The following is a 15,062-nucleotide window of genomic DNA, read 5'->3' on the forward strand; positions in this document are numbered from 1 at the left end:
CATCTCTGAAACTCTATTCTTTGTGCTCACCCCCTGGAACCCCAGCCATCAGCCTCCATCTCTTTATGCCTCATACCACCTCCCTATGTAAATTACTTCATTGTTTTCCAATGTGGAGGTTGGCTCCACTGCTGAGATCCTCTTTCTTGCAAATGTCTATTTCCTTGGAAGTTGCCAGGTAGGCTTGTCTCTTGTGAATCACCTGTTGTTTTCCAGGTGCCTAGGTGAGATTGGCAGTACAAGTTTTCAGGCTGGCTTATCTCATGTAAATCACTTTCCATTGTTTTTCAGGTGTGGAGATTGGAATACCAGTATCCAGACCTGCCTCCAGGGTGTTTTTATTAATCCTACCAGTTAAAACCCTTGAAACAGTTGATAAGGAAATTCCTACCTTTCCAGCCCCTTCCATTTTTCTCCGCCCCTTTCCTAACCATGTATGGTGTGTTGCCAAGCCACTTCTGTTTCTGTCTCTCTTCTCTTCCAGGTCTGAGGGTGGGGGGCGCAGACCCAGAGGCAGACACGGCCATTGTGGTTGGCGCCACGTGGTCTAACCAGGTATCCTAGCACCCGACTCTGGAGCATTCAAATAAAGATTTGAATTGTCCTGCCGCCACAAGCTTGGTTCCTGGGTCATCTCTCCCAGGTCATCTCTCCCTCTCGTGATGCTAGGCCGACACCTTGGGGCTGTTGAAAGGGCTACCTTCAGTTCCCTACTATGTAAACTCTCCAGTGTGGCATCTTGAATTATCAAAGAAAGAAAGTTATGAGTTGAGGAAGAGAAAATTCACAAGATAGAGGTCCCCTTACTTTATAATTTAGTGTCTTTTTTTTTACTGTATCCCATTCATTGAAATTAAGTTGAAATATCCATCCTCTGGACAAGGAGAGGGACACAGACCATTAAATAACAGGAACCCCATCAGACCTGCCTGGCACAGCCTACCATTGGCCTCAGTGTAGTATATACCTTTCACATGCTAAATACAGACACACATACCCCAGGCTCCAAAGTTTAAACTCTTTTTTTTTATTTCAGAAAGGATAAAATTAACAAATCCATAGGGTAGGAGGGGTACAACTCCACACAGTTCCCACCACCCAATCTCCATATCCCATCCCCTCCCCTGATAGCTTTCCCATTCTCTATCCCTCTGGGAGCATGCATCCAGGGTCATTGTGGGTTGCAGAAGGTGGAAGATCTGGCTTCTGTAATTGCTTCCTTGCTGAACATGGACGTTGACTGGTCAGTCCATACTCCCAGTCTGCCTCTCTCTTTTCCTAGTAGGGTGGGTCTCTGGGGAAGCTGAGCTCCAGGACACATTGGTGGGGTCTTCAGTCCAGGGAAGCCTGGCGGGCATCCTGATGGCATCTGGAACCTGGTGACTGAAAAGAGAGTTAACATACAAAGCCAAACAAATTGTTGAGCAATCATGGACCCAAAGGTTGGAATAGTGGAGGAAGTGTTAGGGCGGTACTCGCTGCAAACTCTAGTGTACTTCTGCTTTCAGGTATATATTTTGCAGTAGTTTATGGATACATTTGAACATATGCTCTCTCTCACAGAAACTGGTGCATATCTAGGTCTTGGGTCTTTGTTAGAAAGTGAATCACCTGGGATGTAATTAGAGAATACTATGTAAGTAAAGGTCTCACCCGAGTAATGAAGCTGAAGGGTTGTCATTCCACACGTGAAGTCTCTGGACACAGTCTGAGCTGAAGCATGTTGAGGTGGCAATCGTTGTGTTGATTAGGTTGGGATCGCCAGATGCAATATTATTTGATATGGATTGGGAGAGGCATGTGGGAAAGTGAGCCCTATCCAAAGGTTCAAGGACTGGGGGAAGTAGAGGCTCTATAGTGGAGATGTGAGGTTCCTGCTGTCTTAGGGTTCAAAAAGACAATGGAAAGTTAATGTTATCATCGCATTATTTGGTAATTGGGTTAACTTTGAAAAGTCCTTCTGTTAGGGTTTGCTGTACAGTACCCAGTATCTTGTATATAGCTGAGCTATTGGTTGCTTCTGATCTACTTGGTCTAGGCTTTTGAGAGAGTCCGCACATAAAATACACATTGTATATATTAAAAAGACTCAGTCTGTGTTTTAAAAACTTTGAGACATACAATTAATTTTCCCCCTCTCATATTAATTATCTAGTGATTTATATGACTACACTTTACTAGGAATAAAGTTGACCAAAGAAGTGAAAGACTTATATACTGAAAACTATGAGTCGCTACTCAAGGATATAGAAACTGATACCAAGAAATGGAAAGATATTCCATGCTCATGAATTGGAAGAATAAATATCATCAAAATGAATATTCTCCCAGAGCCATATACAAATTTAATGCAATACCCATCAAAGTTCCACCAAACTTCTTTAAGAGAATAAAACAAACACTACAATCATTTATCTGGAACCAGAAAACACCTAGAATTGCCAAAACCATCTTGAGGAAAATAAACAAAAATGGAGGCATCACACTCCCAGACCTTAAACTATATTATAAAGACATCATCATCAAAACAGCATGGTAATGGAATAAAAATAGGCACACAGACCAGTGGAACAGAATTGAAAGCCCAGAAATAAATCCCCACACCTGTGGACATCTAATCTTTAATAAGGGGGACCAAAGCAGTAAATGGAAGAAGGAGGCTCTCTTCAATAAATGGTGCTGGGAAAACTGGGTTGTAACATGCAGAAGAATGAAATTGAACCACTGTATCTCACCAGAAACAAAAATCAACTCCAAATGCATCAAAGACCTGGATGTTAGACCAGAAACAATCAAATACTTAGAGGAAAACATTGGTAAAACACTTTCCCACCTACACCTCAAGGACATCTTTGATGAATCAAACCCAACTGCAAGGAAGACTAAAGCAGAAACAAACCAATGGGACTACATCAAAGTTTAAACTCTTAAATTTTATTTTATTTTTAAATTTTTTATTTATCAAATGGAAATATTGACAAGACTATAGGAAGGGCAGATTTCCACACAATTCCTACCCTCAGAAATCCATATTCAATCCCCTCCCTTGATAGTTTCCCTATTTTTTATACCTCTGGGAATATGGACCCAGGGACATGATGGGGTACAGAAGGTAGAGTGGAAGGTCTGTCTTCTGTAATTGCTTTCCCACTGAACATGGGCATTGGCAGGTCCATCCATACTCCCAGCCTGTCTCTCTCTCTTTCCCTAGTGGGGCAGGGATCTGAGTCATCATTAAAAGAGTCATCATTAAAGTATGCCAGTATCTTGCTCTCATTCAGCTTTTGTTGTCCTTATTTTGTCTGATAAGGCTAGCTTTGGAGTGATTGAGGGATGTGTTTGTTTTTATTATTGGATAAAGACAGAAATAAATTGAGAGGCAAGGGGAAGATAGAGAAAGAGACAGAGAGACACCTATAGCCCTGTTTCACCACTTGTGAAACTTTCCTCCTGCAAGTGGAAACCAGGGGCTTGAACCTGCATACTGTAATATGTGTAATTACGCAAGTGTGCCACTGCCTGGCCCCCAAAGTTCAAGTCTTCATAGCTATGTATCCTCATTTGATTGCAGATATCTCCAAGAACACTTCCAGTTGCCAAATGTACATACTTTCCTTTATACAAACATCAACTTTGGGGGGCTGGGGTGTGGCCAACTGCCAAGGACAAGCATTCTGAGCACAGTTAGATGGGGCTCCCACAATGTAACACAATTCACAGTTGCTAGACTCACTTGTGGTTTAAAATCATGTGACTTTATTTTAAGAAAAATAAATGTATTAGAAAATGGTTTTCATTTGCCTATCTGGGAAATAAATATCTTCGGAAATAGTGTCTACCTAAAAGAACACTTCTACTGGCTCAGGTTCAAAAATCAGGGTAAACTTGGCAGAACTAACACAAGCTCTCCCTCTGAGGTGTTTCTGAAGCACATGATGGTTCTTACCTGTCACAGATAATGCCAAAGCAGGCAGCCAGCAGGGCTGGCTTCCAACTAACCTCTAGCAGACTCACCCAGAACACCTGTCCAGATGCCCTTGCAAATGTCAAATGTTAACCTCAAGGTCTGGCTGGAAAAAGGCCCTGCCTCTTAAGAAAGGCCAACAGATGCTAGTCCTTTTGTTAGATTTCTTAATAACAAAAACAGCACAAGAAACTAAAATATTACCTTTCTTCTATCATAGAGGAGCAGACCAATTCAAGAAAATGTTTATTTTAATATTTAGAAGACTATGTTTAAACATCAATTCTGCTTTTTAAATTTCATTAGTGATTTAATGTAATTTACAAAATTACAAGGTGACAGGGGCACAACTCCACACCATTCCTACCACCAGAGTTCTGAATTCCCAGTCCCTGCATTGTAAGCTACAGCAGTTTTCCTAAGGTTGCAGATATGATAAATATCAGTTCTCTGCTTTCATATTCTGTTGATTGCCTGAATGGTAGTCCCCACTCCCAGAGGATGAGTGTATACTTTTTTTTTTTTAGAGATCTTAAAAATAAAACTTTATTTGAAAATAAACTCCACTGCAGAAATGCAGACATTGGGAAAGGCATAAATAGGTCCTATCAAATGCCACACCACTGTGGTCCACTCCAGCCAGGCCAGGCCACAAGCACCAGAGTTGGTGGAGCAAGCACACTCATCCTCAAAAAGTGACAGGCAGTTCTTTTTGTTAAGATTCTGACAGCTTTGGAGCCTCAGGCCCAGCCCATAGCTGGGCTCACTGATGACACCAGTATAAAGGATGGAAATAGGTCCACCCAGGTCTTAACCCTTGGTGGCAACTCTTCCTCGGTCCCTCTAGCCACAATCCTAGTATCCCCAAAGATCTTCATGACACAAGCAAGGGATCTCTAGGTCAGGCATGTGCACAGTGTCTTGTATCCACAATCAAACCGAAGCTGTGAGCAATTTCTGGTGGAGAGTCCAAGCTCCCTCCCTGGATTGTGCTGCACCAATGCTGGTCTACTCTGCCTCAGGCTTCCATCTCCAATGTGTGCAGTTAGCTGGTATTTGGGGACAGGATTATGGATTACTGACCCTGAACAATGCCATCTGTGGGATGCCAGGTATGCCCACTGGCTGTCTCCACAGGCATCGGCGCCTTCTAACAGGAGTCAGAACAAAGGCAACCCTGTGAGAGGTGGAGAACAACACGAATGAGCAGTCTGCAGGGAGCAAATCCTGGAGCAAAGATTCAGAATGTCTCCCACACTAGAGGGTCGCTAACAGGCCCAGAGTCCTAGGGCATGTGTGCAAGGTCTCTGTTCTGTCTGGTCTTCACAGATATGTCTCTGATTTCCTCTCCGAAAGGAAACGGGGTGACTATATGACTATGGTGACACAGTCCCCTGCTGCCAGTGCTGTTGTTGCCACTGCTTCTTCAGCACCCGATAAGCCTGCACAGCCCGTTCTCTTTCCTCCCCAAGGATACGCTGCCGGGCTAGCGAGATGCTTGGAGACTGGGACCCGGCGCCAGGACTCAAAAGCATTCTCATTAGCATTAGCGACCTCCTGGCGGGCTGGTTCTTGCTCACGCTTGTCCTGGGCTTGGCAGTCAGCTCTGGGGGCTGCAGTGCAACCTCCCCAAACTTTACTGTATCTTGAAGTAGCTCCTGCTCCAGCCTTTCTGCTGCCTTCTCTTCCTTCTGCTGAATCTTGTCCAGCCGTCGCTTCTGGTACGCTTTCTTCCTCTCCGAATTCTTCTTGGGTGCCACCTGCACCTCTGGCCGCTGGTCAGCCTGGTTCTTAGTGAGGAACAGCACGTGCTGGGTCTCCCGCTCCATGCGCTGGATGTATGCTCTGTCTGTCTCCCGCTTACTCTGCTTGAACTTGGGCACAGCTATGTCTGGCTGGACTCCCTTGGCTTCCTTCTCCAACGTTTTTCTGAAGATCACCTGGGTTTTTTTTTTTTTTTCTCTTCTTGTTACTGATCGGATTTTTCATTTCCTGGCGACTCTTCATAATTTCTCGGAGTCGGAAAGGGATTTCTTGTTCTTCTTGGTTCTTAGGCTTGCAATTCACTTTTTTCTTTTCTTTGCTGCTCGACCCGGGCCACGGCGCCGAAAGCTGTTTTCCCCGATGCTGCTGCTGCTGCTGCAGCCGCTGCCGGCACTGTGATCGCCCGGGACCCTTAGGCGCCGTTGACCCTTAGGCGCCGTTGACCCTGATTGGGCTGCCACTAGACGCGCAGTGCCTGCCATTTCTACGCCGCCTGCTCTAGAAAGAAACTACTCGTGTATACTCTTTTTTATCTTTATTTATTCATAGGCTAGAGACAGCCAGAAATAAAGAGGGATGGAGGTGATAGGAGGAGAGACTGAGAGACACCCTTAGTACTGCTTCATCACTCACAAAGCTTTCCCCCTGCAGGTGAGGACAGGGGGGGCTTGAACATGAGTCCTTATACTTTGGGGTTTTTTTTATTTGTTTCTTTTAATTTTTATTTATAGAAAGGAAACACTGACAAAAACCATAGAATAAGAGGGGTACAACTCCACACAATTCCCACCAGCAGAACTCTGTATCCCATCCCCTCCCTGATAACTTTCCTATTCTTTATACCTCTGGGAGTATGGACATGATGGGGTACAGAAGGTAGAGTGGAAGGTCTGGCTTCTGTAACTGCTTACCCACGGAACATAGGCATTGACAGGTCCATCCATATTCCCAGCCTGTGTCTCTCTTTCCCTAGTGGGGCAGGGCTCTGGGGGTGGGGTGGGGTGGGGTGGGATTCCAGGACACATTGATGGGGGTCATCTGCCCAGGGAAGTCCATCATGGCAGCATCTGGAACCTGGTGGCTAAAAAAGAGTTAACATATAAAGCAGAACAAATTGTTGGCTAATCATGAACTTAAAGGCAAGAATATTGCATATGAAAATTTTGAGTCTCCATTTTGTAAAAAGCTCATAAGTCTATTTTGGGTATATTCCAAGGGGTCCATAACTTTACTAGTTTTTTCCTGAGCCTGACAACTAACATGCAGATGAACCCAAGGTATTGTCTGGGGAGATGGTGTCATCGTTGGAAAAAGGACTAGAAAGCTGGATCAGGGAAGAGAGTAGCTTCAATATACATATGTGTGTGTGTGTGTGTGTGTGTGTATTGCTACTGTAAACCTCACTGATTTAGCCAGGGTCCCATATTCATCACAGGAGCCTATGTAACCTATGCATCCCTATAGATCTGTGCTCGCATTCTATGATCATGGCTAGGAATATTCCAAGCTGCACTAATTTCAGGTCTCATCTTCCTCAGGTGATAGGTAGAGTATATTATCCAATCTCCCTTCAGAAAATGGAACATTCCCTACCACTGTTGATCCACATTGAAGGCAAGGTCCTAGACAGGCCCACAGAGGGGTCCACTATGTTGTTCCTGATGGAGATGACCAGTGACAGTTGGAAGAGAGATCTGTTACCTTGAGGAAAAGAAACAGAAATGGAGGCATCACACTCCCAGATCTCAAACTATATTATAAGGCCATCATCATCAAAGCAGCCTGGTACTGGAACAAAAATAGGCACACAGACCAGTGGAACAAAATTGAAAGCCCCGAACTAAAACCCCACATGTATGGATAGCTAATCTTTGATAAGGGGGCCCAAAGTATTAAATGGGAGAAGGAGGCTCTCTTCAATAAATGGAAAACTGGGTTGAAACATGCAGAAGAATGACATTGAACCACCTTATCTCACCAGAAACAAAAGTCAACTCCAAATGGACCAAGGACATGGATGTTAGACCAGAAACTATCAAATACTTAAAGGAAAGCATTGGTGGAACACTTTCCCACCTAAACCTCAAGGACATCTTTGATGATACAAACCCAACTGCAAGGAAGACTAAAACAAAAACAAATCAATGGGACTACATCAAATTGAAAAGCTTTTGCACAGCAAAAGAAACCATCACACAAACAAAGAGACCCCTCACAGAATGGGAGAAGATCTTCCAATGCCATACATCAGACATGAGACTAAAAACCAAAATATACAAAGAGCTCAGCAAACTTAGCAACAAAAAAGGAAATGACCCCATCCAAAAATAGGCAGAGGATATGAACAGAACATTCACTAAAGAAGAGATCCAAAAGGCTAACAAACACATGAAAAATTGCTTGAGGTCAGTGGTTGTCAGAGAAATGCAAATAAAGACAACATTGAGATACTACCTCACCCCTGTGAGAATGGCATACATCAAAAAGGACAACAGTAACAAATGCTGGAGAGGTTGTGGGGACAAAGGAATCCCTCAGCACTGCTAGTAGGAATATAAATTGGTCCGGTCTCTGTGGAGAGCAGTCTGGAGAACTCTCGCAAGGCTAGACATGGACCTTCCATATGATCCAGTAATTCCTCTCTTGGGGATATACCCCAAGGACTCCATAACACCCAAGCAAAAAAAGATATGTGTACACTTATATTCATAACAGCACAATTTGTAATAGCTAAAACCTGAAAGCAACCCAGGTGCCCAACAGTAGATGAGTGGCTGAGAAAGCTGTGGTATATATACACAGCTATGAAGAACAATGAACCCACCTTCTCTGATCGATCTTGGATTGAGCTAGAAGGAATTATGTTAAGTGAGCTAAGTCAGAATTATTAAGATGAGTATGGGATGATCCCACTTATAAACAGAACTTAATAAAGAAGAACATAATGGGAAACTAAAAGCAGAATCTGACTGAGTTTGGAGTAGGGCACCAAAATGAAAATCTCTGGGTGGAGGGTGAAGGTGGATGGATGCTCAGCTTCACTGGGGGGGGGGGGAGGGGGGAGGAGGATGGGATGGGATGGGACACAGTCTTTTGGTGGTGAGAATGGTGTTTATGTACACTCCTATTAACTTGTAGTCATATAAATCACTATTTAGCTAATATGGAGGGGGAAAATTGATTGAATGTCCCAAACTTTTTAATGCACAGACCCTAGGCTGAGTCTTTGAAATGTTGACTCTCCTAATAGCTTACATCAGGGGAGCAAAAGCAACCAGTGGAATTACTTTATAAGACATAGCTATATACAAATAATGTCAAAGGATGTCAAATTATGGTGATGTTGTATATGATACAGAAAATCCTAACAAAGGGATTTTCGAAGTTAACCCAATTGCCAAATAATTTGATTATAGCAATAACTATCTACTGCCTTCTTAAACCCTAAAACAGCAGGAACCTCCCCCCCCCCCACACTTCCTCTATATTTCTCCCAGTCCTGGAACCTCTAAGGTGGAGCTCACTTTCCTGCATGCTTCTCTCAGTTCATACCAAATGATATTGCATTTGCTGATCCCAACATAATCAATGCAACCAGTACCACCTCGGCTTCACCTCAGACTGTGTCCAGGGGCATCAGGTGTGGAATGTCAACCCTTCAGCCTCATTACTCAGGCAAGCCTTTCCTTTCTCATATGATTCTCTAATTCCATTTCAGGTGGTTCACTTCCTAACAAAGTCCCAAAACCTAGATATAGACCAGGTCCCATGCTATAGGGCATATGTTCACGTGTATCCATAAATTAGGGCAAAATATATACCTGAAAGCAAAAGTGCACAGCACAGTGAGTCAACATGTACAGCAAGCAAGTAGAAAGACCTAAAAAACACCATAAGGTTCCTAATGAAATAGTTTCTACTTAGATTTAGATATCCTCCCCACCTACTTCCAATTACACGGCTTCCTGGGCCGGTAGGGAGTGGGGGTGGGGGTGGGGGTGAGTGGGTGGGATGGGACACAGTCTTTTGGTGGTGGGAATGGTGTTTATGTACCCTCCTAGTAAAGTGCAGTCATATAAATCACTAGTCAATTAATATGAGAGGGGGAAATTAATTGTATGTCTCGAAGTTTTTAAAACACAGACTGAGTCTTTTTAATATATAGGTTGTATATATGATATGCGGACTCTCTCAAAAGCCTAGACCAAGTAGATCAGAAGCAACCAATAGCACAGCTATATACAAGATACTGGGTACTATACAGCAAACCCTAACAAAAGGACTTTTCAAACTTAACCCAATTACCAAATAATGTGATGATAACATTAACTATCTGTTGGTATGCTTTTAAAAACCCCTTCTGTTTCATTTGGTTTAAATCCCCCCTGCTTAACACTGCATTCTATTTACATAACCACTGTATTCTATTTACATAACCACTGCCATCTATTTACATAAATCACTTTTACATTTACATAAAGCACCACCTTCCCTCCAGGGCATTGGTGGTTTACTGGTAGAATTCTCACCTGCTCCACCCCCTCTCCTTGTCACACCCTGATCCTCTCCTTGTCATACCCTGATTTCCACCACTCACTTTTCTCTCCACCCTCTCTGCGTCACATCCTGTTCACACCCTACTTGGGAAGTATATATAAAGACAACATTGTTCGTTTTAGTTAGTTGTTAGTTTAGTCTAGCTTGGTATAGATTGCACTGCGTCCTGCATGAATAAAGAGATACTGCGTACAGCTCAACCATGAGTCCCTGGTCGTCTGTCTCCCGTCAGTGAAGCTCAGCCCGACAACTATCCATTGTCTTTTTGAACCCTAAGGCAGCAGGAACCTCACATCTCCACTATAGAGCCTATATTTCCCCCAGTCCTGGAACCTTAGGATAGCGCCCACTTTCCCACATGCCTCTCCCAATTCATATCAAATAATATTGCATCTGGCGATCCCAACCTAATCAACGCAACAATTGCCACCTCAACATGCGCCAGCTCAGACTGTGTCCAGAGACTTCAGGTGTGGAATGACAACCCTTCAGTTTCATTACTCAGGTGAGACCTTTCCTTTCATAGTATTCTCTAATTACATCCCAGGTGGATCACTTTCTAACAAAGTCCCAAAACCTAGATATATACCAGGTTCTGTGAGAGAGAGCATATGTTCACACGTATCCATAAACTAGTACAAAGTATACACCTGAAAGCAGAAGTACACTAGAGTTTGCAGTGAGTACCCCCCCAACACTTCCCCTCCACTATTCCAACCTTTGGGTCCATGATTGCTCAACAATTTGTTTGGCTTTGTGTATTAACTCTCTTTTCAGCCACCAGGTTCCAGATGTCATCAGGATGCCGGCCAGGCTTCCCTGGACTGAAGACCCCACCCATGTGTCCTGGAGCTCCGCTTCCCCAGAGACCCACCCTACTAGGGAAAGAGAGAGGCAGACTGGGAGTATGGACCGACCAGTCAACGTCCATGTTCTTCAGGAAAGCAATTACAGAAGCCAGACCTTCCACTTTCTGCAACCCACAACGACCCTGGGTCCATGGTCCCAGAGGGATAGAGAATGGGAAAGCTATCAGGGGAGAGGATGGGATATGGAGATTGGGTGGTAGGAATTGTGTGGAGTTGTACCCCTCCTATCCTATGGTTTTGTTAATTTATCCTTTCTTAAATAAAAAAGAAATTAAAAAAAAAAAAAGAAAGAAACTGTCCCACTCTCCAAAGAGAAGTTGGATCAACATACTCTGCTATTAGAGGAACACTGGCCCTAAAATGATTAAAGCCTACAGTGTTCCTAGCTATGACCATGGAATATGAACTCAGACCAACAGAGATGCAGAGGTTACACAGGCTACTGTGCTAAATATGAATAGACTTGGCCCCTGGGTCAGATCAATTGGGTTTGTAATTAATGGTATTTATATACTTTTCCTGTATTTGGGGCTACTCTCTGCCATAGTCCAGCTTTCTAGTCCTATTCCCAACTCTGACACTGTCTTCCTAGACAATACTTTTAACCCACCTGCATTTTAGCTGTCAAGCTCAAGCAAGAATTAGTAATGTCACGGTCTCCTTGGAGTATACCTAAAATAGACTTCCTAGCCTCTCACACATGAAAACTCCAAATCTCATCTGCCATGTTTTTGCCTTCAGGTTCCTGATTATTAAACTATTTGTTCTGCTTAATATATTAATGCTTTTCAGTCACCAAGTTGCAGATGATGCCATGACGCCAACCTGACTTCCTCACCTATGTGTCCTCACCTCCTACCCCACGGTGGAGAAAAATCTCAGCAGATTCCAGGGCTGACTTTCCCAGACAGTGCCTCCTTTGTCAATACACAGGATATATGCCTGAAATCTTTCTGACTGGAACCACATTGCAAATAACCCTGAGCAACCTGCCCACTGAAACAACCAGGCAGACAACCCTTTCAGCCTAGACTGGTGACTCACCATTGCCACTGATAACCAAAAATAGGTACTTTAAGAAATGGCATCAAATCAACATCCTCCCCAACTGTGAGCCTATACATGTTCTGTTAGCTTATTAATGCTTTCTCCAGAGTTCTGATTTTACCCCTTCTGTTTACGGGGGCTGACCATTTTTTGTTTTTATTTTCTTCTTGTTTTGTTTTGTTTTGAGGGGTTTCATTTGTTTGCTAGTTTTGTTTTGCTTTTTGAGGTTGCTTATTTTCTTTTTGTTTTGTGTTATCTTATTTTCTTGATTTGTTTGACTTTTTTGTCTTTGCTCTTTTGATTGTTAGTTTTGTTTTGTCTTTAAGTTTGGGGTTTTTTTTTTTTTGTCAGTTTGTTTTATATTTTAGGTTTTTAGTTGTTTCCCTCCCTTTTTTTTTTCATAGTTGTTGCAGTCATCTATTTATTTCTTCAGTTTAAACACAAGAGACGCTACCTCTCATCTCCCAAAGGCAGTGGTGTCACCATTAGAATAACATCTTCACTCATTCGTGAGACACACCACAAAGTGACTGGACTCAAAGATCCAGGAACCAACAGACCAGAGGTCACCTCACAGCATACCTGAATAGCAACACCTAGCACACAAATTTCAAAAAACACCAAATAGAATTTTCAGCCAAAAAAAAAAAAAAACTAAACATCTTGGTTGGAACTTGAAGGAATCATGTTAAGTGAAATAAGCCAGAAAGAAAAGGATGAACATAGATAGAAAAACACAAAGAGAATTTGGTCTGTTTTTGGTGTATTGCACTAAAGTAGAGGACTTGGGGGTGTGGTGGGGGTGTTCAGGTGGAAGAGGACATAGGTAGGTGGTTAGAGTGATATGCAGAAAACTGATAAATTGTTTTTATTGGGGGATTAATGTTTTACATTTGACAGTAAATATAATAATTTGTACATGCATAACATTTCTCAAGAAAAATGAGGAATTTTACATGTGTCAACTACTGTATTTACTGTCAGCTGTATACCAGTAATCCTCCCCAAAAAATTTAAAGACTTTAAAAAAAACATTTTATTAGGTGGTCTGGGAAGTGGTGCAGTGGATAAAGCATTGGATTCTCAACCATGAGGTCCTGAGTTCAATCCCTGGTAGCACGTGTACCGGGGGGATGTCTGGTTCTTTCTTTCCTCCTATCTTTCTTATGAATAAATAAATAAATATTTTTAAATGTTTTATTAGTTATTTAGTAGTAAATTTCAGTATTATAAGAACAGAGGTATAGTTCCACACCACCCATTGTTGGAACACTGTTAAAAATGACTTATACCTTTGGGTAACTTTTTTTTTCAGTTAAATTAAGAAAAAAAAAAGCCTATGGTAACAGTGACCTCATTCTGTCCAAACCCATTGCCCTCCCTGGCTCTGGCCAGTTATAGATGCACATAAAATGTGCAATGGAAAGGAAGAAAATCAAAGTGTCCTTCTTTAGACTAAGTGATTCTAACTCAGTCTAACTTCCAGATGGCGTGATCTGATGTTGAGCCTAGGAAAGATAGTGAGGCTAAGGGGATAGTGCTATGTTTTTGATAGTTACCCATTGTGGCTGCATAGATGTCATGTGTAGTGAATATTGTGAAATGTTCAGAACTTTAAGACATTGCATAGCATCCCAGAAAGTAACAGGACAAGCTGTTTCTCTAGTCTGAGAATGACTTAAAAACAAATTATTTTAAGTAAAGAGTTCATTAGAGTAAGAATCTATAAATCCAGATAGTGACCTAATAGTGACCTCTCTTTTCTCTTCCATAAAATCACAACTATTTGTCCTACTTGAAAATTCTCTTTAAAATATAAAACTCAGGAGTCGGGCGGAAGTGCAGCATGTTAAGCTCACGTGGTGCAAAGCACAAGAATGGGTATAAGGATCCCAGTTTGGCCCTGACTCCCCAACTGCAGGGGAGTCGCTTGACAAGCAGTGAAGTAGGTCTGCAGGTGTCTATCTTTCTCTCCCCTCTCTGTCTTCTCCTCCTCTCTCCATTTCTCTCTGTCCTATCTAACAATGATGACATCAATAACAACAATAACTACAACAATAAAACAAGGGCAACAAAAGGGAATAAATAAATAAATATTTTTAAAAGAATCCTGTTACAAAATATATATATATATATATATATATATATATATATATATATAACTCAACAACCTATATGGAATAAGTGTGTAGTGTGTTGGAGGTGCTTTTAATTATTATAAACAAATCTAGTAGCAAACTAATAGTGAAAGCCTATGAATGTAACAGCTCTGTGATCTACCAACAAGTTGACAAAAAATAATTATAATGGAAGAAACTCCAAATTATGGATGAAAGCCTTTAACACTTTATCTGAAATTTAGAAGCTCTTAGTGTGAAATGATGCAAGAGAAAGGTGATAAATGCAAAGGATGAGCAATCTTAATAGTAACTGAAGAGAGATGGTTTGCCACACTGTTCCCTGACCTTGAAAGTAGTGTTGATACTGAGAAAGAACATATGGAAATATGAACTATCAATTAGGGAATAACTAAAGGAATAAATTAGGAAAAGTCCTCTTTAATATAAGGAATCCGCAATTCAGAATACAAAAAAAAATTTCAGAAGAAATTAAATAGAATAAAATCCAATAAATAATAAAGATCTCTAATTTGGAAATTATTTCATAATTTCATCTTTTGATGGGCATTTAGGCTACTTCCAGTCTTTGGATATTTAAATAATGCAGCTATAAACATAGAGTTGCATATGTCTCTTCTAATTAGTATTTGAGTGTCCACTGGATAAATGCCTAGTAGTGGTATTGCTATGTCGTATAGTAGTTCCATTTTTATTTGTTTAAGGACTCTCCATATGGTCTTT

General features: G+C 41.8%; 1 pseudogene; it reads right to left on the bottom strand.

Moving 5' to 3' along the window:
- Positions 1 to 4,490: 4,490 nt before the first annotated feature.
- LOC103109833 (coiled-coil domain-containing protein 137-like) lies at positions 4,491 to 6,227 on the bottom strand (annotated as a pseudogene).
- Between the last annotated feature and the right edge of the window lie 8,835 nt (positions 6,228 to 15,062).

The sequence above is a fragment of the Erinaceus europaeus genome, chromosome 3 (genome assembly GCF_950295315.1).
Source record: "Erinaceus europaeus chromosome 3, mEriEur2.1, whole genome shotgun sequence".
NCBI classification, from domain to species: Eukaryota; Metazoa; Chordata; class Mammalia; order Eulipotyphla; family Erinaceidae; genus Erinaceus; species Erinaceus europaeus.